Source organism: Meriones unguiculatus, chromosome 14 (genome assembly GCF_030254825.1).
Source record: "Meriones unguiculatus strain TT.TT164.6M chromosome 14, Bangor_MerUng_6.1, whole genome shotgun sequence".
Lineage (NCBI taxonomy): Eukaryota > Metazoa > Chordata > Mammalia > Rodentia > Muridae > Meriones > Meriones unguiculatus.
Genome location: NC_083361.1, coordinates 49,358,406 through 49,382,773, shown reverse-complemented (window position 1 = coordinate 49,382,773; position 24,368 = coordinate 49,358,406). Strand labels below are relative to the sequence as shown.

Genomic DNA, 24,368 nt, shown 5'->3' with positions numbered 1-24,368 from the left:
AGATATGAGGTCCTCGTGAGACCCATGAGGAGTTCAGAGCCTGCCTTGCACTCTTCCCTCTTCAGAGAGGATGAGAACTGTGCAGTATGGCATCAGATTCTGAGATTTTTCGAAAAAGGCCTCATAACAATACCCATACTTGGTTTGATACAATCTTCATTGCTTTCTATTTTCAAAGAGATAGAAATGATTCCAAGTGATAGGGAGACAACCTTTACTATAGGAGTAGGCACATATATCAGGTAGAGATGACTGTAGGTGCAAATGACGTACTCAAAAAATATGTAAGAACTGATGAATTAGAACGTGCTGCTCATTCCTAGTCTCCGGGGATGTACCCTTGCACAAATGTGGTAAAGTGTCAGGCTGGGAGGTTAGGGCTCATGCCAGTAGTCCCAAGAATATTGGAGGACAATGACTGCCGTCGCACTTTTCCCAAAGTTGTGTAAAGGCTGACGTATAACTAATAATTAAAGGATCATTCAATTTATATAGAGGGAAAATTGAAATGGTCTTTCCTGTTGGAGGCTGGGTAAATTCTAGATAATAATGGCTAGGTGAGAAGCCAGGGCACCTGTTGGAGACATTCCCTAGTTTTATTGGTGTTCATCATTTATGTCTTAGCTGCCAAAATCTTCCAGAGCATGTTGTGTTTACCTATCTCTTTCTCGCATGGAAACCATCTCAGTTGATCCATCATGAGAAATGACAATTGGGCTTTGCTTTCTGTTACTTGTTGTTGTTGTTTTTATTTTCCTTTTGGGTACATTCATCCTCTTATTGCCGCTCTCACACAGATGCAAATCATCTATTCTAACAAAATTTGCGTGTTACCCAAGATCTATGAAAACAACTATTCCTTTATGAAACAAGGAAAGATATTTCTAAAGAACATGTTGCTAGCTGGTAGACCCACAATCCTGATAATGGATCAGATGCACTAACTCTTCAATGAAACAAGAAAGAACCACACACTGAATCTTCTTAAAATCCTCATGATGAACACAATTAATTCACAACTGACACACACATATATGTATATATATATATATATATATATATATATATCTTACTACTAACAGACTTTTACGAAGCTGTAGCATAGGACTCTTGGTAACACTTGCTGGATACACAATTTCTAAAGCCATGGTTGAAGCTTGAATATCCAATCAAGGACATCATGTAATCTCAGATGTGTAGTACAACATACTCGATAAAATCAACCCAGTGTATTTGACCACGGGCTAGTCAGTTAGTGCGTAGAAAACATCTTCTTTTCATCAGATTTAACCTGAAGCATGGTAGATGATTCCAATGCTCTTCCAAGTGGAAGACTTGAGTTCCATGAATCGAGACATGGTAACATACATGTAGACAAAAAGTTACCTTTGGATTCCCCTCTCTTCCAAGATGAGGTTGCATGGCAGGGAAGAAATCTAAAGTCAATTATGGAACACTCTGTTGGATAAACAAGGAGAGAATTCCATGCACAGAGGACAAATTTCAATGACAACCTGAAATCTCAAAGATACCATTGGGCTTACTGACTTTCACCTCTGTGCAACTTGGTCGTTTTGACTTTGAGAAAGGAGGAGTTAAGAATGACCATACTGCAATGCTATAAGCACTGCTTCTTCTTTGCTTTGTCCAACTTCCTCGCTGCCCACTGAGAGGCGTCCACACTGTGCCTGCAGGCACTGGCAAAGATGCTCTCACAGACAGCTTCTGAGGAAGTCATCAGAAGAAGAGAAATCCTTGCCACAGTGGCTAAAATCTGAGGGGATTGGAAGGGAGGAAATGAATTCAATAGTTGGTTCTGGGAAAGACTGAACTGCTGGCAGACTTGAAGGTCGGGACACTTTAGAAAGTCAAGGTTGCCTAGACGCATTTCATTTTCTGATAACCTTCATACTTATTATGTTGCAGGCTAAAACTTGGAGAGGTGCTTCCCTTCTGGCAGGACAGGTAAGTGACGCTGCTTCCCATTGTGTCTTTTGTTTGTAGACAGGCTGCATTCTCGCCTGACTAAATATTTACCTACTGTGTACCACAAGAGATGAGATTTATTTAACGTCCCTCTCATGGCTAAACAACCTAGGCTTCATCTTGCCTATTGATGGTGGAACACTTGCTATGGCCCTGGCATTGTAGGGGACTTAGCTAGGTAGACCAAACCCAAGCAAGTGACAAGGATACTAACTAATACCATTAGTATTTTGAGGTGCATTTGGAAAACCAACAGTTAGGTGAAGTTATTGGCATATTTGACTTTCTTTTGAAGCTACCATTGAAGCTTCCAATGCTAAATAATATATCCAGAAGTACTAAGAAAAGCCTTCTCCCAGCTCCTTCCCTTATCGACATTCAAGCTCAAAGAATTAAACTTTTATTTCTGCCCTGACAGGTGTGGAACCCAAAGGAAGATGATAGGGTGTTAGGAGTCTAGACCCCTAGAGCACAGAACAATAACCCTCACAAATTTCATCTATCATTGATCCTCTGGCGTGGATACTAAGAGAGCAACCCATGCGTTTTCACTTCCTTGTAAGTAGCATGGAAACATGCAATCTTGCCCTCTAAAATTCAGGTGAATTGCCATAAAGTTTTCAAAAACCCAAACAGAGCTGACAAGGAACCATATTTATTCTTTTTATAAATGATTATGGATTATGTTGAGCCAGAAATCTAGTTGTCCATTGTCAGAACAAAACAAAACAAAACTAAGAATATTTTTGGTATTAAATGCAATGCCTTCCTTCATCTTGGAACCTGGGTGGTGTTGAGTTCATTTGAAGAAACATGACATGAGAGGTGATAAGAAGAGAAGGTTCAGGAATCAGGCACACAGAACCCAACTCCTGTCCCTGTCAATGTCCTGTGGGATACCTGGTGATGTATATGGACCAAAATATAGCTTGGCCTGTGTGTTGCTTTTTGTTGTCCAAGGAAATATGGAAGGAGCTGGTGGTCATGCGACATACATCACAAAATCCTCCAGAGCATTGACAATTGCAGGACAACTGGAAGGCTCAATACTGTGCACTGTAAGATGGAGAGGAACATACATGGAAGACAGGGAACCTGAGGAGGAAGTGTAAAGGCGGGTTAACATGATGAGCATAGAATCAAAACCGCAAATTAGGATGTTGAAAAAATCTTATCTAGATAGGAAAAAAGTCATTTTGCTTTCTTGAATGTTTTCTCTATTCTTACCAAATCTTTGTTGTAAAGATTAAATACATAAATTCAAGGAACATTCACAGGTACCCGATTTGGGGCCAGTGACACCCACCAAAGGCAATGTGTTGACCTCTATTTTTCTCATATGGTGTCAAAGGGGAAAGGCTCTTTAATCCTGTCCTCTGTGTTTCCCCAGAACCTTTGACAGAATGAGCTACATGCCTCCTGCACAGTTTTGAACTTCCTTGTCAAGGCCCAGGAGTCTAGCTCTCTGGGATTTCACTTGGTAGGTGAAAACTCATGTGTTGAGCGAAGGCCTTTCTGGATCTATGATGACAACAGGTCTCTGAGGACGTTGACTGACTTGAACAGATGCGATCTGAGGTCCAGATATGAGGTCCTCGTGAGACCCATGAGGAGTTCAGAGCCTGCCTTGCACTCTTCCCTCTTCAGAGAGGATGAGAACTGTGCAGTATGGCATCAGATTCTGAGATTTTTCGAAAAAGGCCTCATAACAATACCCATACTTGGTTTGATACAATCTTCATTGCTTTCTATTTTCAAAGAGATAGAAATGATTCCAAGTGATAGGGAGACAACCTTTACTATAGGAGTAGGCACATATATCAGGTAGAGATGACTGTAGGTGCAAATGACGTACTCAAAAAATATGTAAGAACTGATGAATTAGAACGTGCTGCTCATTCCTAGTCTCCGGGGATGTACCCTTGCACATATGTGGTAAAGTGTCAGGCTGGGAGGTTAGGGCTCATGCCAGTAGTCCCAAGAATATTGGAGGACAATGACTGCCCTCGCACTTTTCCCAAAGTTGTGTAAAGGCTGACGTATAACTAATAATTAAAGGATCATTCAATTTATATAGAGGGAAAATTGAAATGGTCTTTCCTGTTGGAGGCTGGGTAAATTCTAGATAATAATGGCTAGGTGAGAAGCCAGGGCACCTGTTGGAGACATTCCCTAGTTTTATTGGTGTTCATCATTTATGTCTTAGCTGCCAAAATCTTCCAGAGCATGTTGTGTTTACCTATCTCTTTCTCGCATGGAAACCATCTCAGTTGATCCATCATGAGAAATGACAATTGGGCTTTGCTTTCTGTTACTTGTTGTTGTTGTTTTTATTTTCCTTTTGGGTACATTCATCCTCTTATTGCCGCTCTCACACAGATGCAAATCATCTATTCTAACAAAATTTGCGTGTTACCCAAGATCTATGAAAACAACTATTCCTTTATGAAACAAGGAAAGATATTTCTAAAGAACATGTTGCTAGCTGGTAGACCCACAATCCTGATAATGGATCAGATGCACTAACTCTTCAATGAAACAAGAAAGAACCACACACTGAATCTTCTTAACATCCTCATGATGAACACAATTAATTCACGACTGACACACACATATATGTGTATATATATATATATATATATATATATATATATATATATATATATCTTACTACTAACAGACTTTTACGAAGCTGTAGCATAGGACTCTTGGTAACACTTGCTGGATACACAATTTCTAAAGCCATGGTTGAAGCTTGAATATCCAATCAAGGACATCATGTAATCTCAGATGTGTAGTACAACATCCTCGATAAAATCAACCCAGTGTATTTGACCACTGGCTAGTCAGTTAGTGCGTAGAAAACATCTTCTTTTCATCAGATTTAACCTGAAGCATGGTAGATGATTCCAATGCTCTTCCAAGTGGAAGACTTGAGTTCCATGAATCGAGACATGGTAACATACATGTAGACAAAAAGTTACCTTTGGATTCCCCTCTCTTCCAAGATGAGGTTGCATGGCAGGGAAGAAATCTAAAGTCAATTATGGAACACTCTGTTGGATAAACAAGGAGAGAATTCCATGCACAGAGGACAAATTTCAATGACAACCTGAAATCTCAAAGATACCATTGGGCTTACTGACTTTCACCTCTGTGCAACTTGGTCGTTTTGACTTTGAGAAAGGAGGAGTTAAGAATGACCATACTGCAATGCTATACGCACTGCTTCTTCTTTGCTTTGTCCAACTTCCTCGCTGCCCACTGAGAGGCGTACACAATGTGCCTGTTGGCACTGGCAAAGATGCTCTCACAGATAGCTTCTGAGGAAGTCATCAGAAGAGGAGAAATCCTTGCCACAGTGGCTAAAATCTGAGGGGATTGGAAGGGAGGAAATGAATTCAATAGTTGGTTCTGGGAAAGACTGAACTGCTGGCAGACTTGAAGGTCGGGACACTTTAGAAAGTCAAGGTTGCCTAGACGCATTTCCTTTTCTGATAACCTTCATACTTATTATGTTGCAGGCTAAAACTTGGAGAGGTGCTTCCCTTCTGGCAGGACAGGTAAGTGACGCTGCTTCCCATTGTGTCTTTTGTTTGTAGGCAGGCTGCATTCTCGCCTGACTAAATATTTACCTACTGTGTACCACAAGAGATGAGAATTATTTAACGTCCCTCTCATGGCTAAACAACCTAGGCTTCGTCTTGCCTCTTGATGGTGGAACACTTGCTATGGCCCTGGCATTGTAGGGGACTTAGCTAGGTAGTCCCAACCCAAGCAAGTGACAAGGATACTACCTAATACCATTAGTATTTTGAGGTGCATTTGGAAAACCAACAGTTGGGTGAAGTTATTGGCATATTTGACTTTCTTTTGAAGCTACCATTGAAGCTTCCAATTCTAAATAATATATCCAGAAGTACTAAGAAAAGCCTTCTCCCAGCTCCTTCCCTTATCGACATTCAATCTCAAAGAATTAAACTCTTATTTCTGCCCTGACAGGTGTGGAACCCAAAGGACGATGATAAGGTGTTAGGAGTCTAGACCCCTAGAGCACAGAACAATAACCCTCACAAATTTCATCTATCCTTGATGCTCTGGCGTGGATACTAAGAGAGCCACCCATGCGTTTTCACTTCCTTGTAAGTAGCATGGAAACATGCAATCTTGCCCTCTAAAATTCAAGTGAATTGCCATAAATTTTTCGAAAACTCAAACAGAGCTGACAATGAACCATATTTATTCTTTTTATAAATGATTATGGATTATGTTGAGCCAGAAATCTAGTTGTCCATTGTCAGAACAAAACAAAACAAAATTAAGAATATTTTTGGTATTAAATGCAATGCCTTCCTTCATCTTGGAAACTGGGTGGTGTTGAGTTCATTTGAAGAAACATGACATGAGAGGTGATACGAAGAGAAGGTTCAGGAATCAGGCACACAGAACCCAACTCCTGTCCCTGTCAATGTCCTGTGGGATACCTGGTGATGTATGTGGACCAAAATGTAGCTTGGCCTGTGTGTTGCTTTTTGTTGTCCAAGGAAATATGGAAGGAGCTGTTGGTCATGCGACATACATCACAAAATCCTCCAGAGCATTGACAATTGCAGGACAACTGGAAGGCTCAATACTGGGCACTGTAAGATGGAGAGGAACATACATGGAAGACAGGGAACCTGAGGAGGAAGTGTAAAGGCGGGTTAACATGAAGAGCATAGAATCAATACCGCAAATTAGGATGTTGAAAAAATCTTATCTAGATAGGAAAAAAAGTCATTTTGCTTTCTTGAATGTTTTCTCTATTCTTACCAAATCTTTGTTGTAAAGATTAAATACATAAGTTCAGGGAACATTCACAGGTACCCGATTTGGGGCCAGTGACACCCACCAAAGGCAATGTGTTGACCTCTATTTTTCTCATATGGTGTCAAAGGGGAAAGGCTCTTTAATCCTGTCCTCTGTGTTTCCCCAGAACCTTTGACAGAATGAGCTACATGCCTCCTGCACAGTTTTGAACTTTCTTGTCAAGTGCCAGGAGTCTAGCTCTCTGGGGTTTCACTTGGTAGGTGAAAACTCATGTGTTGAGCGAAGGCCTTTCTGGATCTATGATGACAGCAGGTCTCTGAGGACGTTGACTGACTTGAACAGATGCGATCTGAGGTCCAGATATGAGGTCCTCGTGAGACCCATGAGGATTTCAGAGCCTGCCGTGCAATCTTCCCTCTTCAGAGAGGATGAGAACTGTGCAGTATGGCATCAGATTCTGAGATTTTTCGAAAAAGGCCTCATAACATTACCCATACTTGGTTTGATACAATCTTCATTGCTTTCTATTTTCAAAGAGATAGAAATGATTCCAAGTGATAGGGAGACAACCTTTACTATAGGAGTAGGCACATATATCAGGTAGAGATGACTGTAGGTGCAAATGACGTACTCAAAAAATATGTAAGAACTGATGAATTCGAACGTGCTGCTAATTCCTCGTCTCCGGCGATGTACCCTTGCACATATGTAGTAAAGTGTCAGGAGGGGAGGTTAGGGCTCATGCCAGTAGTCCCAAGAATATTGGAGGACAAGGACTGCCCTCGCACTTTACCCAAAGTTGTGTAAAGGCTGACGTATAACTAATAATTAAAGGATCATTCAATTTATATAGAGGGAAAATTGAAATGGTCTTTCCTGCTGGAGGCTGGGTAAATTCTAGATAATAATGGCCAGGTGAGAAGCCAGGGCACCTGTTGGAGACATTCCCTAGTTTTATTGGTGTTCATCATTTATGTCTTAGCTGCCAAAATCTTCCAGAGCATGTTGTGTTTACCTATCTCTCTCTCGCATGGAAACCATCTCAGTTGATACATCATGAGAAATGACAATTGGGCTTTGCTTTCTGTTATTTGTTGTTGTTGTTTCTGTTTTCCTCCTGGGTACATTCATCCTCTGATTGCCGCTCTCACACAGATGCAAATCATCTATTCTAACAAAATTTGCATGTTACCCAAGATCTATGAAAACAACCATTCCTTTATGAAACAAGGAAAGATATTTCTAAAGAACATGTTGCTAGCTGGTAGACCCACAGTCCTGATAATGGATCAGATGCGCTAACTCTTCAAAGAAACAAGAAAGAACCACACACTGAATCTTCTTAACATCCTCATGATGAACACAATTAATTCAGAACTGACACACACATATATGTATATATATATATATCTTAATACTAACAGACTTTTACGAAGCTGTAGCATAGGACTCTTGGTAACACTTGCTGGATACACAATTTCTAAAGCCATGGTTGAAGCTTGAATATCCAATCAAGGACATCATGTAATCTCAGATGTGTAGTACAACATACTCGATAAAAAGCAACCCAGTGTATTTGACCACGGGCTAGTCAGTTAGTGCGTAGAAAACATCTTCTTTTCATCAGATTTAACCTGAAGCATGGTAGATGATTCCAATGCTCTTCCAAGTGGAAGACTTGAGTTCCATGAATCGAGACATAGTAACATACATGTAGACAAAATGTACCTTTGGATTCCTCTCTCTTCCAAGATGAGGTAGCATGGCAGGGAAGAAATCTAAAGTCAATTATGGAACACTCTGTTGGATAAACAAGGAGAGAATTCCATGCACAGAGGACAAATTTCAATGACACCCTGAAATCTCAAAGATACCATTGGGCTTACTGACTTTCACCTCTGTGCAACTTGGTCGTTTTGACTTTGAGAAAGGAGGAGTTAAGAATGACCATACTGCAATGCTATACACACTGCTTCTTCTTTGCTTTGTCCAACATCCTCTCTGCCCACTGAGAAGTGTACACAATGTGCCTGTTGGCACTGGCAAAGATGCTCTCACAGACAGCTTCTGAGGAAGTCATCAGAAGAAGAGAAATCCTTGCCACAGTGGCTAACATCTGAGGGGATTGGAAGGGAGGAAATGAATTCAATAGTTGGTTCTGGGAAAGATTGAACTGCTGGCAGACTTGAAGGTCGGGACACTTTAGAAAGTCAAGGTTGCCTAGACGCATTTCCTTTTCTGATAACCTTCATACTTATTATGTTGCAGGCTAAATCTTGGAGAGGTGCTTCCCTTCTGGCAGGACAGGTAAGTGACGCTGCTTCCCATTGTGTCTTTTGTTTGTAGGCAGGCTGCATTCTCGCCTGTCTAAATATTTACCTATTGTGTACCGCAAGAGATGAGAATTATTTAACGTACCTCTCATGGCTAAACAACCTAGGCTTCGTCTTGGATCTTGATGGTGGAATACTTGCTATGGCCCTGGCATTGTAGGGGACTTAGCTAGGTAGTCCCAACCCAAGCAAGTGACAAGGATACTACCTAATACCATTAGTATTTTGAGGTGCATTTGGAAAACCAACAGTTGGGTGAAGTTATTGGCATATTTGACTTTCTTTTGAAGCTACCATTGAAGCTTCCAATTCTAAATAATATATCCAGAAGTACTAAGAAAAGCCTTCTCCCAGCTCCTTCCCTTATCGACATTCAAGCTCAAAGAATTAAACTCTTATTTCTGCCCTGACAGGTGTGGAACCCAAAGGAAGATGATAAGGTGTTAGGAGTCTAGACCCCTAGAGCACAGAACAATAACCCTCACAAATTTCATCTATCCTTGATCCTCTGGCGTGGATACTAAGAGAGCCACCCATGCGTTTTCACTTCCTTGTAAGTAGCATGGAAACATGCAATCTTGCCCTCTAAAATTCAGGTGAATTGCCATAAAGTTTTCGAAAACTCAAACAGAGCTGACAATGAACCATATTTATTCTTTTTATAAATGATTATGGATTATGTTGAGCCAGAAATCTTGTTGTCCATTGTCAGAACAAAACAAAACAAAACTAAGAATATTTTTGGTATTAAATGCAATGCCTTCCTTCATCTTGGAAAATGGGTGGTGTTGAGTTCATTTGAAGAAACATGACATGAGAGGTGATACGAAGAGAAGGTTCAGGAATCAGGCACACAGAACTCAACTCCTGTCCCTATCAATGTCCTGTGGGATACCTGGTGATGTTTATGGACCAAAATGTAGCTTGGCCTGTGTGTTGCTTTTTGTTGTCCAAGGAAATATGGAAGGAGCTGGTGGTCATGCGACATACATCACAAAATCCTCCAGAGCATTGACAATTGCAGGACAACTGGAAGGCTCAATACTGGGCACTGAAAGATGGAGAGGAACATACATGGAAGACAGGGAACAGGAGGAGGAAGTGTAAAGGCGGGTTAACATGAGGAGCATAGAATCGAAACCGCAAATTAGGATGTTGAAAAAATCTTATCTAGATAGGAAAAAAAGTCATTTTGCTTTCTTGAATGTTTTCTCTATTCTTACCAAATCTTTGTTGTAAAGATTAAATACATAAGTTCAGGGAACATTCACAGGTACCCGATTTGGGGCCAGTGACACCCACCAAAGGCAATGTGTTGACCTCTATTTTTCTCCTATGGTGTCAAAGGGGAAAGGCTCTTTAATCCTGTCCTCTGTGTTTCCCCAGAACCTTTGACAGAATGAGCTACATGCCTCCTGCACAGTTTTGAACTTCCTTGTCAAGGCCCAGGAGTCTAGCTCTCTGGGTTTCACTTGGTAGGTGAAAACTCATGTGTTGAGTGAAGGCCTTTCTGGATCTATGATGACAACAGGTCTCTGAGGACGTTGACTGACTTGAACAGATGCGATCTGAGGTCCAGATATGAGGTCCTCGTGAGAACCATGAGGATTTCAGAGCCTGCCTTGCACTCTTCCCTCTTCAGAGAGGATGAGAACTGTGCAGTATGGCATCAGATTCTGAGATTTTTCGAAAAAGGCCTCATAACAGTACCCATACTTGGTTTGATACAATCTTCATTGCTTTCTATTTTCAAAGAGATAGAAATGATTCCAAGTGATAGGGAGACAACCTTTACTATAGGAGTAGGCACATATATCAGGTAGAGATGACTGTAGGTGCAAATGACGTACTCAAAAAATATGTAAGAACTGATGAATTAGAACGTGCTGCTCATTCCTAGTCTCCGGCGATGTACCCTTGCACATATGTGGTAAAGTGTCAGGAGGGGAGGTTAGGGCTCATGCCAGTAGTCCCAAGAATATTGGAGGACAAGGACTGCCCTCGCACTTTACCCAAAGTTGTGTAAAGGCTGACGTATAACTAATAATTAAAGGATCATTCAATTTATATAGAGGGAAAATTGAAATGGTCTTTCCTGCTGGAGGCTGGGTAAATTCTAGATAATAATGGCTAGGTGAGAAGCCAGGGCACCTGTTGGAGACATTCCCTAGTTTTATTGGTGTTCATCATTTATGTCTTAGCTGCCAAAATCTTCCAGAGCATGTTTTGTTTACCTATCTCTCTCTCGCATGGAAACCATCTCAGTTGATCCATCATGAGAAATGACAATTGGGCTTTGCTTTCTGTTATTTGTTGTTGTTGTTTCTGTTTTCCTCCTGGGTACATTCATCCTCTGATTGCCGCTCTCACACAGATGCAAATCATCTATTCTAACAAAATTTGCGTGTTACCCAAGATCTATGAAAACAACTATTCCTTTAAAAAACAAGGAAAGATATTTCTAAAGAACATGTTGCTAGCTGGTAGACCCACAGTCCTGATAATGGATCAGATGCGCTAACTCTTCAAAGAAACAAGAAAGAACCACACACTGAATCTTCTTAACATCCTCATGATGAACACAATTAATTCAGAAATGACACACACATATATGTATATATATATATATCTTAATACTAACAGACTTTTACGAAGCTGTAGCATAGGACTCTTGGTAACACTTGCTGGATACACAATTTCTAAAGCCATGGTTGAAGCTTGAATATCCAATCAAGGACATCATGTAATCTCAGATGTGTAGTACAACATACTCGATAAAAAGCAACCCAGTGTATTTGACCACGGGCTAGTCAGTTAGTGCGTAGAAAACATCTTCTTTTCATCAGATTTAACCTGAAGCATGGTAGATGATTCCAACGCTCTTCCAAGTGGAAGACTTGAGTTCCATGAATCGAGACATAGTAACATACATGTAGACAAAAAGGTACCTTTGGATTCCTCTCTCTTCCAAGATGAGGTAGCATGGCAGGGAAGAAATCTAAAGTCAATTATGGAACACTCTGTTGGATAAACAAGGAGAGAATTCCATGCACAGAGGACAAATTTCAATGACACCCTGAAATCTCAAAGATACCATTGGGCTTACTGACTTTCACCTCTGTGCAACTTGGTCGTTTTGACTTTGAGAAAGGAGGAGTTAAGAATGACCATACTGCAATGCTATACTCACTGCTTCTTCTTTGCTTTGTCCAACTTCCTCGTTGCCCACTGAGAGGCGTACATAATGTGCCTGCTGGCACTGGCAAAGATGCTCTCACAGACAGCTTCTGAGGAAGTCATCAGAAGAAGAGAAATCCTTGCCACAGTGGCTAAAATCTGAGGGGATTGGAAGGGAGGAAATGAATTCAATAGTTGGTTCTGGGAAAGACTGAACTGCTGGCTGACTTGAAGGTCGGGACACTTTAGAAAGTCAAGGTTGCCTAGACGCATTTCCTTTTCTGATAACCTTCATACTTATTATGTTGCAGGCTAAAACTTTGAGAGGTGCTTCCCTTCTGGCAGGACAGGTAAGTGACGCTGCTTCCCATTGTGTCTTTTGTTTGTCGGCAGGCTGCATTCTTGCCTGACGAAATATTTACCTACTGTGTACCACAAGAGATGAGAATTATTTAACGTCCCTCTCATGGCTAAACAACCTAGGCTTCATCTTGCCTCTTGATGGTGGAACACTTGCTATGCCCCTGGCATTGTAGGGGACTTAGCTAGGTAGTCCCAACCCAAGCAAGTAACAAGGATACTACCTAATACCATTAGTATTTTGAGGTACATTTGGAAAACCAACAGTTGGGTGAAGTTATTGGCATATTTGACTTTCTTTTGAAGCTACCATTGAAGCTTCCAATTCTAAATAATATATCCAGAAGTACTAAGAAAATCCATCTCCCAGCTCCTTCCCTTATCGACATTCAAGCTCAAAGAATTAAACTCTTATTTCTGCCCTGACAGGTGTGGAACCCAAAGGAAGATGATAGGGTGTTAGGAGTCTAGACCCCTAGAGCACAGAACAATAACCCTCACAAATTTCATCTATCCTTGATCCTCTGGCGAGGATACTAAGAGAGCCACCCATGCGTTTTCACTTCCTTGTAAGTAGCATGGAAACATGCAATCTTGCCCTCTAAAATTCAGGTGTATTGCCATAAAGTTTTCGAAAACTCAAACTGAGCTGAAAATGAACCATATTTATTCTTTTTATAAATGATTATGGATTATGTTGAGCCAGAAATCTAGTTGTCCATTGTCAGAACAAAACAAAACAAAACTAAGAATATTTTTGGTATTAAATGCAATGCCTTCCTTCATCTTGGAAACTGGGTGGTGTTGAGTTCATTGGAAGAAACATGACATGAGAGGTGATACGAAGAGAAGGTTCAGGTTTCAGGCACACAGAACCCAACTCCTGTCCCTGTCAACGTCCTGTGGGATACCTGGTGATGTATATGGACCAAAATGTAGCTTGGCCTGTGTGTTGCTTTTTGTTGTCCAAGGAAATATGGAAGGAGCTAGTGGTCATGCGACATACATCACAAAATCCTCCAGAGCATTGACAATTCCAGGACAACTGGAAGGCTCAATACTGGGCACTGTAAGATGGAGAGGAACATACATGGAAGACAGGGAACAGGAGGAGGAAGTGTAAAGGCGGGTTAACATGAAGAGCATAGAATCAAAACCGCAAATTAGGATGTTGAAAAAATCTTATCTAGATAGGAAAAAAAGTCATTTTGCTTTCTTGAATGTTTTCTCTATTCTTACCAAATCTTTGTTGTAAAGATTAAATACATAAGTTCAGGGAACATTCACAGGTACCCGATTTGGGGCCAGTGACACCCACCAAAGGCAATGTGTTGACCTCTATTTTTCTCCTATGGTGTCAAAGGGGAAAGGCTCTTTAATCCTGTCCTCTGTGTTTCCCCAGAACCTTTGACAGAATGAGCTACATGCCTCCTGCACAGTTTTGAACTTCCTTGTCAAGGCCCAGGAGTCTAGCTCTCTGGGTTTCACTTGGTAGGTGAAAACTCATGTGTTGAGCGAAGGCCTTTCTGGATCTATGATGACAACAGGTCTCTGAGGAAGTTGCCTGACTTGAACAGATGCAATCTGAGGTCCAGATATGAGGTCCTCGTGAGACCCATGAGGAGTTCAGAGCCTGCCATGCACTCTTCCCTCTTCAGAGACGATGAGAACTATGCAGTATGGCATCAGATTCTGAGATTTTTCGAAAAAGGCCTCATAACAATACCCATACTTGGTTTGATACAATCTTCATTGCTTTCTATTTTCAAAGAGATAGAAATGATTCCAAGTGATTGGGAGACAACCTTCACTATAGGAGTAGGGACATATATCAGGTAGAGATGACTGTAGGTGCAAATGACGTACTCAAAAAATATGTAAGAACTGATGAATTCGAACGTGCTGCTCATTCCGAGTCTCCGGCGATGTACCCTTGCACATATGTGGTAAAGTGTCAGGAGGGGAGGTTAGGGCTCATGCCAGTAGTCCCAAGAATATTGGAGGACAAGGACTGCCCTCGCACTTTACCCAAAGTTGTGTAAAGGCTGACGTATAACTAATAATTAAAGGATCATTCAATGTATATAGAGGGAAAATTGAAATGGTCTTTCCTGTTGGAGGCTGGGTAAATTCTAGATAATAATGGCTAGGTGAGAAGCCAGGGCACCTGTTGGAGACATTCCCTAGTTTTATTGGTGTTCATCATTTATGTCTTAGCTGCCAAAATCTTCCAGAGCATGCTGTGTTTACCTATCTCTCTCTCGCATGGAAACCATCTCAGTTGATCCACCATGAGAAATGACGATTGGGCTTTGCTTTCTGTTATTTGTTGTTGTTGTTTCTGTTTTCCTCCTGGGTACATTCATCCTCTGATTGCCGCTCTCACACAGATGCAAATCATCTATTCTAACAAAATTTGCGTGTTACCCAAGATCTATGAAAACAACTATTCCTTCATGAAACAAGGAAAGATATTTCTAAAGAACATGTTGCTAGCTGGTAGATCTACAATCCTGATAATGGATCAGAGGCGCTAACTCTCCAATGAAACAAGAAAGAACCACACACTGAATCTTCTTAACATCCTCATGATGAACACAATTAATTCAGAACTGACACACACATACATGTATATATATATATATATATATATATATATATATATATATATATATATCTTACTACTAACAGACTTTTACGAAGCTGGAGCATAGGACTCTTGGTAACACTTGCTGGATACACAATATCTAAATCCATGTTTGAAGTTTGAATATCCAATCAAGGACATCATGTAATCTCAGATGTGTAGTACAACATACTTGAAAAAAAGCAACCCATGTGTATTTGACCACGGGCTATTCAGTTAGTGCGTACAAAACATCTTCTTTTCATCAGATTTAACCTGAAGCATGGTAGATGATTCCAACGCTCTTCCAAGTGGAAGACTTCAGTTCCATGAATCGAGACATGGTAACATACATGTAGACAAAAAGGCACCTTTGGATTCCCCTCTCTTCCAAGATGAGGTTGCATGGCATGGAAGAAATCTAAAGTCAATTATGGAATACTCTGTTGGATAAACAAGGAAAGAATTCCATGCACAGAGCATAAATTTCAATGACACCCTGAAATCTCAAAGATACCATAGGGCTTACTGATTTTAACCTCTGTGCAACTTGTTCGTTTTGACTTTGAGAAACTAGGAGGAGTCAAGAATGACCATACTGCAATGCTATAGGCAGTGCCTCTTCTTTGCTTTGTTGAACTTCCTTGCTGCCCACTGAGAGGCGTCCACACTGTGTCTGCTGGCACTGGCAAAGATGCTCTCACAGACAGCTTTTGAGGAAGCCATCAGAAGAAGAGAAATTTTTGCCCCAGTGGCTAAAATCTGAGGGGATTGGAAGGGAGGAAATGAATTCAATAGTTGGTTCTGGGAAATACTGAACGGCTGGCAGACTTGAAGGTCGGGACACTTTAGAAAGTCAAGGTTGCCTAGACGCATTTCCTTTTCTGATAACCTTCATACTTATTATGTTGCAGGCTAAAACTTGGAGAGGTGCTTCCCTTCTGGCAGGACAGGTAAGCAGTGACGCTGCTTCCCATGGTGTCTTTTGTTTGTAGGCAGGCTGCAGTCTCCGCTGACTAAATATTTACCTACTGTGTACCTCTAGAGATGAGAATCATTTGACGTCCCTCTTATGGCTAAACAACCTAGGCTTCATCTTGCCTCTTGCTGGTGGAACACTTGTTATGGCCCTGGCATTGTAGGGGACTTAGCTAGGTAGTCCCAACCCAAGCAAGTGACAAGGATACTACCTAATACCATTAGTATGTTGATGTGCATTTGGAAAACCATTAGTTGGGTGAAGTTATTGGACTATGTGACTTTCTTTTGTAGCTACCCTTGAAGCTTCCAATTCTAAATAATATATCCAGAAGTACTAAGAAAAGCCTTCTCCCAGGTCCTTCCCTTATGGACATTCAAGCTCAAAGAATTAAACTCTTCTTTCTGCCCTGACAGGTGTGGAACCCTAAGGAATATGATAGGGTGTTAGGAGTCTAGACCCCTAGAGCACAGAACAATAACCCTCACAAATTTCATCTATCCTTGATCCTCTGGCGTGGATACTAAGAGAGCCACCCATGCGTTTTCACGTCCTTGTAAGTAGCATGGAAACTTGCAATCTTGCCCTCTAAAATTCAGGTGAATGGCCATAAAGTTTTCGCAGCCCCAAACAGAGCTGACAATGAACCATAATTATTCTTTTTATAAATGATTATGGATTATGTTGAGCCAGAAATCTAGTTGTCCATTGTTGGAAAAATCAAAACAAAACAAAACAAAACGAAGAATATTTTTGGTATTAAATGCAATGCCTTCTTTCATCTTGGAAACTGGGTGGATTTGAGTTCATTTGAAGAAACATGACATGAGAGGTGATAAGAAGAGCAGGTTCAGGAATCAGGAACACAGAACCCAGCTCCTGTCCCTGTCAATGTCCTGTGGGATACCTGGAAATGTATATGGACCAAAATGTAGCTTGGCTTGTGTGTTCCAATTTGTTGTCCAAGGAAATATGGAACGAGGTGGTGGTCATGTGACATACATCACAAAATCCTCCAGAGCATTGACAATTGCAGGACAACTGGAAGGCTCAATACTGGGCACTGTAAGATGGAGAGGAACATACATGGAAGAAAGGAACAGGAGGAGGAATCCTAAAGTAGGGTTAAGAGGAAGAGCATAGAATCAAAACCGCAAATTAGGATGTTGAAAAAATCTTATCTAGATAGGAACAAAGTCATTTTGCTTACTTGAATGTTTTCTCTATTCTTACCAAAATCTCTGTTGTAAAGATTAAGTACATAATTTCAGGGAACATTCACAGCTACCCGATTTGGGGCCAGTGACACCCACCAAATGCAATGTTTTGACCTCTATTTTTCTCATATGGTGTCAGAGGGGAAAGGCTCTTCAATCCTGTCACTGTGTTTCCCCACCGCCTTTGACAGAATGAGCTACATGCCTCCTGCACAGTTGTGAACTTCCTTCTCAAGGCCCAGGAGTCTAGCTCTCTGGGGTTTCACTTGGTAGGTGAAAACTCATGTGTTGAGCGAAGGTCTTTCTGGATCTATGATGACAACAGGTATCTGAGGACGTTGACTGACTTGAGCAGATGTAATCTGAGGTCCAGATATGAGGACCTTGTGAGACCCATGAGGATTTCAGAGCCTGCCTGGCACTCTTCCCTCTTCAGAGAGGATGAGAACTGTGCAGTTTGGCATCAGATTATGAGATTTTTCGAAAAAGGCCTCATAAAAGTACCCATACTTGGTTTGATGCATTCTTCATTGCTTTCTATTTTCAAAGAGATTGAAATGATTCCAAGTGATAGGGAGACAGCCTTTACTATAGGAGTAGGCACATATATCAGGTAGAGATGACTGTAGGTGCAAATGATATACTCAAACAATATCTAAGAACTGATGAATTCGAACGTGGTGCTCATTCCTAGTCTCGGTCGATGTACCCTTGCACATATGTGGTAAAGTGTCAGGAGCGGATTTTATGGCTCATGCCAGTAGTCCCAAGAATATTGGAGGACAATGACTGCCCTCGCCCTTTACCCAAAGTTGTGTAAAGGCTGACGTATAACAAATAAATCCAGGATCATTCAATTTAGATAGAGGGAAAATTGAAAAGGTCTTTCCTGTTGGAGGCTGGGTAAATTCTAGATAATAATGGCTAGGTGATAAGCCAGGGCACCTGTTTGAGACATTCCCTAGTTTTATTGGTGTTCTTCAATTATGTCTTAGCTGCCAAAATCTTCCAGAGTATGTTGTGTTTACCTATCTCTCTCTCTCGCATGGAAACCATCTCAGTTGATCCATCATGGAAATGACAATTGGGCTTTGCTTTCTGTTATTTCTTGTTGTTGTTTCTGTTTTCCACCTGCGTACATTCTTCCTCTTATTGCAGCTCTCACACAGATGCACATCATCTCTTCTAACAAAATTTGCGTGTTACCCAAGATCTATGAAAACAACTATTCCTTTAAAAAACAAGGAAAGATATTTCTAAAGAACATGTTGCTAGCTGGTAGACCCACAGTCCTGATAATGGAGCAGACACGCTAACTCTCCAATGAAACAAGAACGAACCACACACTGAATCTTCTTAATATCCTCATGATGAAAATAATTAATTCAGAACTTACACACACACACACACAGATATATATATATATATATATATATATATATATATATATATCTTACTACTAACAGACTTTTAGGAAGCAGGAGGATAGGACTCTTGGTAACTCTTGCTGGATACACAATTTCTACAACCATGGTTGAAACTTGAATATCCAATCAAGAACATCATGTAATCTCAGATGTGTAGTACAACATACTCTATTAAAAAGCAACCCATGAGTATTTGACCACAGGCTAGTCAGTTAGTGCGTACAAAACATCTTCTTTTCATCAGATTTAACCTGAAGCATGGTAGATGATTCCAACGCACTTCCAAGTGGAAGACTTGAGTTCCATGAATCGAGACATGGTAACATACATGTAGACAAAAAGGCACCTTTGGATTCCCCTCTCTTCCAAGATGAGGTTGCATGGCAGGGAAGAAATCTAAAGTCAATTATGGAATACTCTTGGATAAACAAGGAAAGAATTCCATGCACAGAGCATAAATTTCATTGACACCCTGAAATCTCAAAGATACCATAGGGCTTACTGACTTTCACCTCTGTGCAACTTGTTCGTTTTGACTTTGAGAAACGAGGAGGAGTTAAGAATGACCATACTGCAATGCTATAGGCAGTGCCTCTACTTTGCTTTGTTGAACTTCCTTGCTGCCCACTGAGAGGCGTCCACACTGTGTCTGCTGGCACTGGCAAAGATGCTCTCACAAACAGCTTTTGAGGAAGCCATCAGAAGAAGAGAAATTTTTGCCCCAGTGGCTAAAATCTGAGGGGATTGGAAGGGAGGAAATGAATTCAATAGTTGGTTCTGGGAAATACTGAACGGCTGGCAGACTTGAAGGTCGGGACACTTTAGAAAGTCAAGGTTGCCTAGACGCATTTCCTTTTCTGCTAACCTTCGTACTTATTATGTTGCAGGCTAAAACTTGGAGAGGTGCTTCCCTTCTGGCAGGACAGGTAAGCAGTGACGCTGCTTCCCATGGTGTCTTTTGTTTGTAGGCAGGCTGCAGTCTCGGCTGACTAAATATTTACCTACTGTGTACCTCTAGAGATGAGAATCATTTGACGTCCCTCTTATGGCTAAACAACCTAGGCTTCATCTTGCCTCTTGCTGGTGGAACACTTGTTATGGCCCTGGCATTGTAGGGGACTTAGCTAGGTAGTCCCAACCCAAGCAAGTGACAAGGATACTACCTAATACCATTAGTATGTTGATGTGCATTTGGAAAACCATTAGTTGGGTGAAGTTATTGGACTATGTGACTTTCTTTTGTAGCTACCCTTGAAGCTTCCAATTCTAAATAATATATCCAGAAGTACTAAGAAAAGCCTTCTCCCAGGTCCTTCCCTTATGGACATTCAAGCTCAAAGAATTAAACTCTTCTTTCTGCCCTGACAGGTGTGGAACCCAAAGGAAGATGATAGGGTGTTAGGAGTCTAGACCCCTAGAGCACAGAACAATAACCCTCACAAATTTCATCTATCCTTGATCCTCTGGCGTGGATCCTAAGAGAGCAACCCATGCGTTTTCACTTCCTTGTAAGTAGCATGGAAACTTGCAATCTTGCCCTCTAAAATTCAGGTGAATTGCCATAAAGTTTTCGCAGCCCCAAACAGAGCTGACAATGAACCATAATTATTCTTTTTATAAATGATTATGGATTATGTTGAGCCAGAAATCTAGTTGTCCATTGTCGGAAAAATCAAAACAAAACAAAACAAAACGAAGAATATTTTTGGTATTAAATGCAATGCCTTCCTTCATCTTGGAAACTGGGTGGATTTGAGTTCATTTGAAGAAACATGACATGAGAGGTGATAAGAAGAGAAGGTTCAGGAATCAGGAACACAGAACCCGACTCCTGTCCCTGTCAATGTCCTGTGGGATACCTGGAAATGTATATGGACCTAAATGTAGCTTGGCTTGTGTGTTCCAATTTGTTGTCCAAGGAAATATGGAACGAGCTGGTGGTCATGTGACATACATCACAAAATCCTCCAGAGCATTGACAATTGCAGGACAACTGGAAGGCTCAATACTGGGCACTGTAAGATGGAGAGGAACATACATGGAAGAAAGGAACAGGAGGAGGAATCCTAAAGTAGGGTTAAGAGGAAGAGCATAGAATCAAAACCGCAAATTAGGATGTTGAAAAAATCTTATCTAGATAGGAATAAAGTCATTTTGCTTACTTGAATGTTTTCTCTATTCTTACCAAAATCTCTGTTGTAAAGATTAAGTACATAATTTCAGGGAACATTCACAGCTACCCGATTTGGGGCCAGTGACACCCACCAAATGCAATGTTTTGACCTCTATTTTTCTCATATGGTGTCAGAGGGGAAAGGCTCTTCAATCCTGTCACTGTGTTTCCCCACCACCTTTGACAGAATGAGCTACATGCCTCCTGCACAGTTGTGAACTTCCTTGTCAAGGCCCAGGAGTCTAGCTCTCTGGGGTTTCACTTGGTAGGTGAAAACTCATGTGTTGAGCGAAGGTCTTTCTGGATCTATGATGACAATAGGTATCTGAGGACGTTGACTGACTTGAGCAGATGTAATCTGAGGTCCAGATATGAGGACCTTGTGAGACCCATGAGGATTTCAGAGCCTGCCTGGCACTCTTCCCTCTTCAGAGAGGATGAGAACTGTGCAGTTTGGCATCAGATTCTGAGATTTTTCGAAAAAGGCCTCATAAAAGTACCCATACTTGGTTTGATGCATTCTTCATTGCTTTCTATTTTCAAAGAGATTGAAATGATTCCAAGTGATAGGGAGACAGCCTTTACTATAGGAGTAGGCACATATATCAGGTAGAGATGACTGTAGGTGCAAATGATATACTCAAAAAATATCTAAGAACTGATGAATTCGAACGTGGTGCTCATTCCTAGTCTCGGTCGATGTACCCTTGCACATATGTGGTAAAGTGTCAGGAGCGGATTTTATGGCTCATGCCAGTAGTCCCAAGAATATTGGAGGACAATGACTGCCCTCGCCCTTTACCCAAAGTTGTGTAAAGGCTGACGTATAACAAATAAATCCAGGATCATTCAATTTAGATAGAGGGAAAATTGAAAAGGTCTTTCCTGTTGGAGGCTGGGTAAATTCTAGATAATAATGGCTAGGTGATAAGCCAGGGCACCTGTTTGAGACATTCCCTAGTCTTATTGGTGTTCTTCAATTATGTCTTAGCTGCCAAAATCTTCCAGAGCATGTTGTGTTTACCTATCTCTCTCTCTCGCATGGAAACCATCTCAGTTGATCCATCATGGAAATGACAATTGGGCTTTGCTTTCTGTTATTTCTTGTTGTTGTTTCTGTTTTCCACCTGCGTACATTCTTCCTCTTATTGCAGCTCTCACACAGATGCACATCATCTCTTCTAACAAAATTTGCGTGTTACCCAAGATCTATGAAAACAACTATTCCTTTAAAAAACAAGGAAAGTTATTTCTAAAGAACATGTTGCTAGCTGGTAGACCCACAGTCCTGAAAATGGAGCAGACACGCTAACTCTCCAATGAAACAAGAACGAACCACACACTGAATCTTCTTAATATCCTCATGATGAACATAATTAATTCAGAACTGACACACACACACACAGATATATATATATATATATATATATATATATATATATATATATATCTTACTACTAACAGACTTTTAGGAAGCAGGAGGATAGGACTCTTGGTAACTCTTGCTGGATACACAATTTCTACAACCATGGTTGAAACTTGAATATCCAATCAAGGACATCTTGTAATCTCAGATATGTAGTACAACATACTCTATTAAAAAGCAACCCATGAGTATTTGCCCACAGGCTAGTCAGTTAGTGCGTATAAAACATCTTCTTTTCATCAGATTTAACCTAAAGCATGGTAGATGATTCCAACGCTCTTCCAAGTGGAAGACTTGAGTTCCATGAATCGAGACATGGTAACATACATGTAGACAAAAAGGCACCTTTGGATTCCCCTTTCTTCCAAGATCAGGTTGCATGGCATGGAAGAAATCTAAAGTCAATTATGGAATACTCTGTTGGATAAACAAGGAAAGAATTCCATGCACAGAAGATAAATTTCAATGACACCCTGAAATCTCAAAGATACCATAGGGCTTACTGACTTTCACCTCTTTGTTACTTGTTCGTTTTTACTTTGAGAAACGAGGAGGAGTTAAGAATGACCATACTGCAATGCTATAGGCAGTGCCTCTTCTTTGCTTTGTTGAACTTCCTTGCTGCCCACTGAGAGGCGTCCACACTGTGTCTGCTGGCACTGGCAAAGATGCTCTCACAGACAGCTTTTGAGGAAGCCATCAGAAGAAGAGAAATTTTTGCCCCAGTGGCTAAAATCTGAGGGGATTGGAAGGGAGGAAATGAATTCAATAGTTGGTTCTGGGAAATACTGAACGGCTGGCAGACTTGAAGGTCGGGACACTTTAGAAAGTCAAGGTTGCCTAGACGCATTTCCTTTTCTGATAACCTTCATACTTATTATGTTGCAGGCTAAAACTTGGAGAGGTGCTTCCCTTCTGGCAGGACAGGTAAGCAGTGACGCTGCTTCCCATGGTGTCTTTTGTTTGTAGGCAGGCTGCAGTCTCGGCTGACTAAATATTTACCTACTGTGTACCTCTAGAGATGAGAATCATTTGACGTCCCTCTTATGGCTAAACAACCTAGGCTTCATCTAGCCTCTTGCTGGTGGAACACTTGTTATGGCCCTGGCATTGTAGGGGACTTAGCTAGGTAGTCCCAACCCAAGCAAGTGACAAGGATACTACCTAATACCATTAGTATGTTGATGTGCATTTGGAAAACCATTAGTTGGGTGAAGTTATTGGACTATGTGACTTTCTTTTGTAGCTACCCTTGAAGCTTCCAATTCTAAATAATATATCCAGAAGTACTAAGAAAAGCCTTCTCCCAGCTCCTTCCCTTATGGACATTCAAGCTCAAAGAATTAAACTCTTCTTTCTGCCCTGACAGGTGTGGAACCCAAAGGAAGATGATAGGGTGTTAGGAGTCTAGACCCCTAGAGCACAGAACAATAATCCTCACAAATTTCATCTATCCTTGATCCTCTGGCGTGGATACTAAGAGAGCAACCCATGCGTTTTCACTTCCTTGTAAGTAGCATGGAAACTTGCAATCTTGCCCTCTAAAATTCAGGTGAATTGCCATAAAGTTTTCGCAGCCCCAAACAGAGCTGACAATGAACCATAATTATTCTTTTTATAAATGATTATGGATTATGTTGAGCCAGAAATCTAGTTGTCCATTGTCGGAAAAATCAAAACAAAACAAAACAAAACGAATAATATTTTTGGTATTAAATGCAATGCCTTCCTTCATCTTGGAAACTGGGTGGATTTGAGTTCATTTGAAGAAACATGACATGAGAGGTGATAAGAAGAGAAGGTTCAGGAATCAGGAACACAGAACCCAACTCCTGTCCCTGTCAATGTCCTGTGG

At 41.0% G+C, this 24,368-nt stretch overlaps 6 non-coding genes across 6 annotated transcripts; all 6 read left to right on the top strand.

Moving 5' to 3' along the window:
* The first annotated feature begins 3,503 nt into the window (after window positions 1-3,503).
* LOC132647288 (small nucleolar RNA SNORD109A) lies at window positions 3,504-3,568 on the top strand. Its single transcript, XR_009585656.1, has one exon. It is a non-coding gene; the product is annotated as a small nucleolar RNA SNORD109A (small nucleolar RNA).
* Window positions 3,569-7,088: 3,520 nt separating this feature from the next.
* LOC132647396 (small nucleolar RNA SNORD109A) lies at window positions 7,089-7,153 on the top strand. The gene has a single exon (XR_009585764.1). It is a non-coding gene; the product is annotated as a small nucleolar RNA SNORD109A (small nucleolar RNA).
* A 3,487-nt stretch (window positions 7,154-10,640) lies between these two features.
* On the top strand, window positions 10,641-10,705 carry LOC132647287 (small nucleolar RNA SNORD109A). Its single transcript, XR_009585655.1, has one exon. It is a non-coding gene; the product is annotated as a small nucleolar RNA SNORD109A (small nucleolar RNA).
* A 3,488-nt stretch (window positions 10,706-14,193) lies between these two features.
* Window positions 14,194-14,258, top strand: LOC132647342 (small nucleolar RNA SNORD109A). The gene has a single exon (XR_009585710.1). It is a non-coding gene; the product is annotated as a small nucleolar RNA SNORD109A (small nucleolar RNA).
* A 3,535-nt stretch (window positions 14,259-17,793) lies between these two features.
* On the top strand, window positions 17,794-17,858 carry LOC132647666 (small nucleolar RNA SNORD109A). The gene has a single exon (XR_009586012.1). It is a non-coding gene; the product is annotated as a small nucleolar RNA SNORD109A (small nucleolar RNA).
* Window positions 17,859-21,389: 3,531 nt separating this feature from the next.
* LOC132647594 (small nucleolar RNA SNORD109A) lies at window positions 21,390-21,454 on the top strand. The gene has a single exon (XR_009585941.1). It is a non-coding gene; the product is annotated as a small nucleolar RNA SNORD109A (small nucleolar RNA).
* Window positions 21,455-24,368: the final 2,914 nt, after the last annotated feature.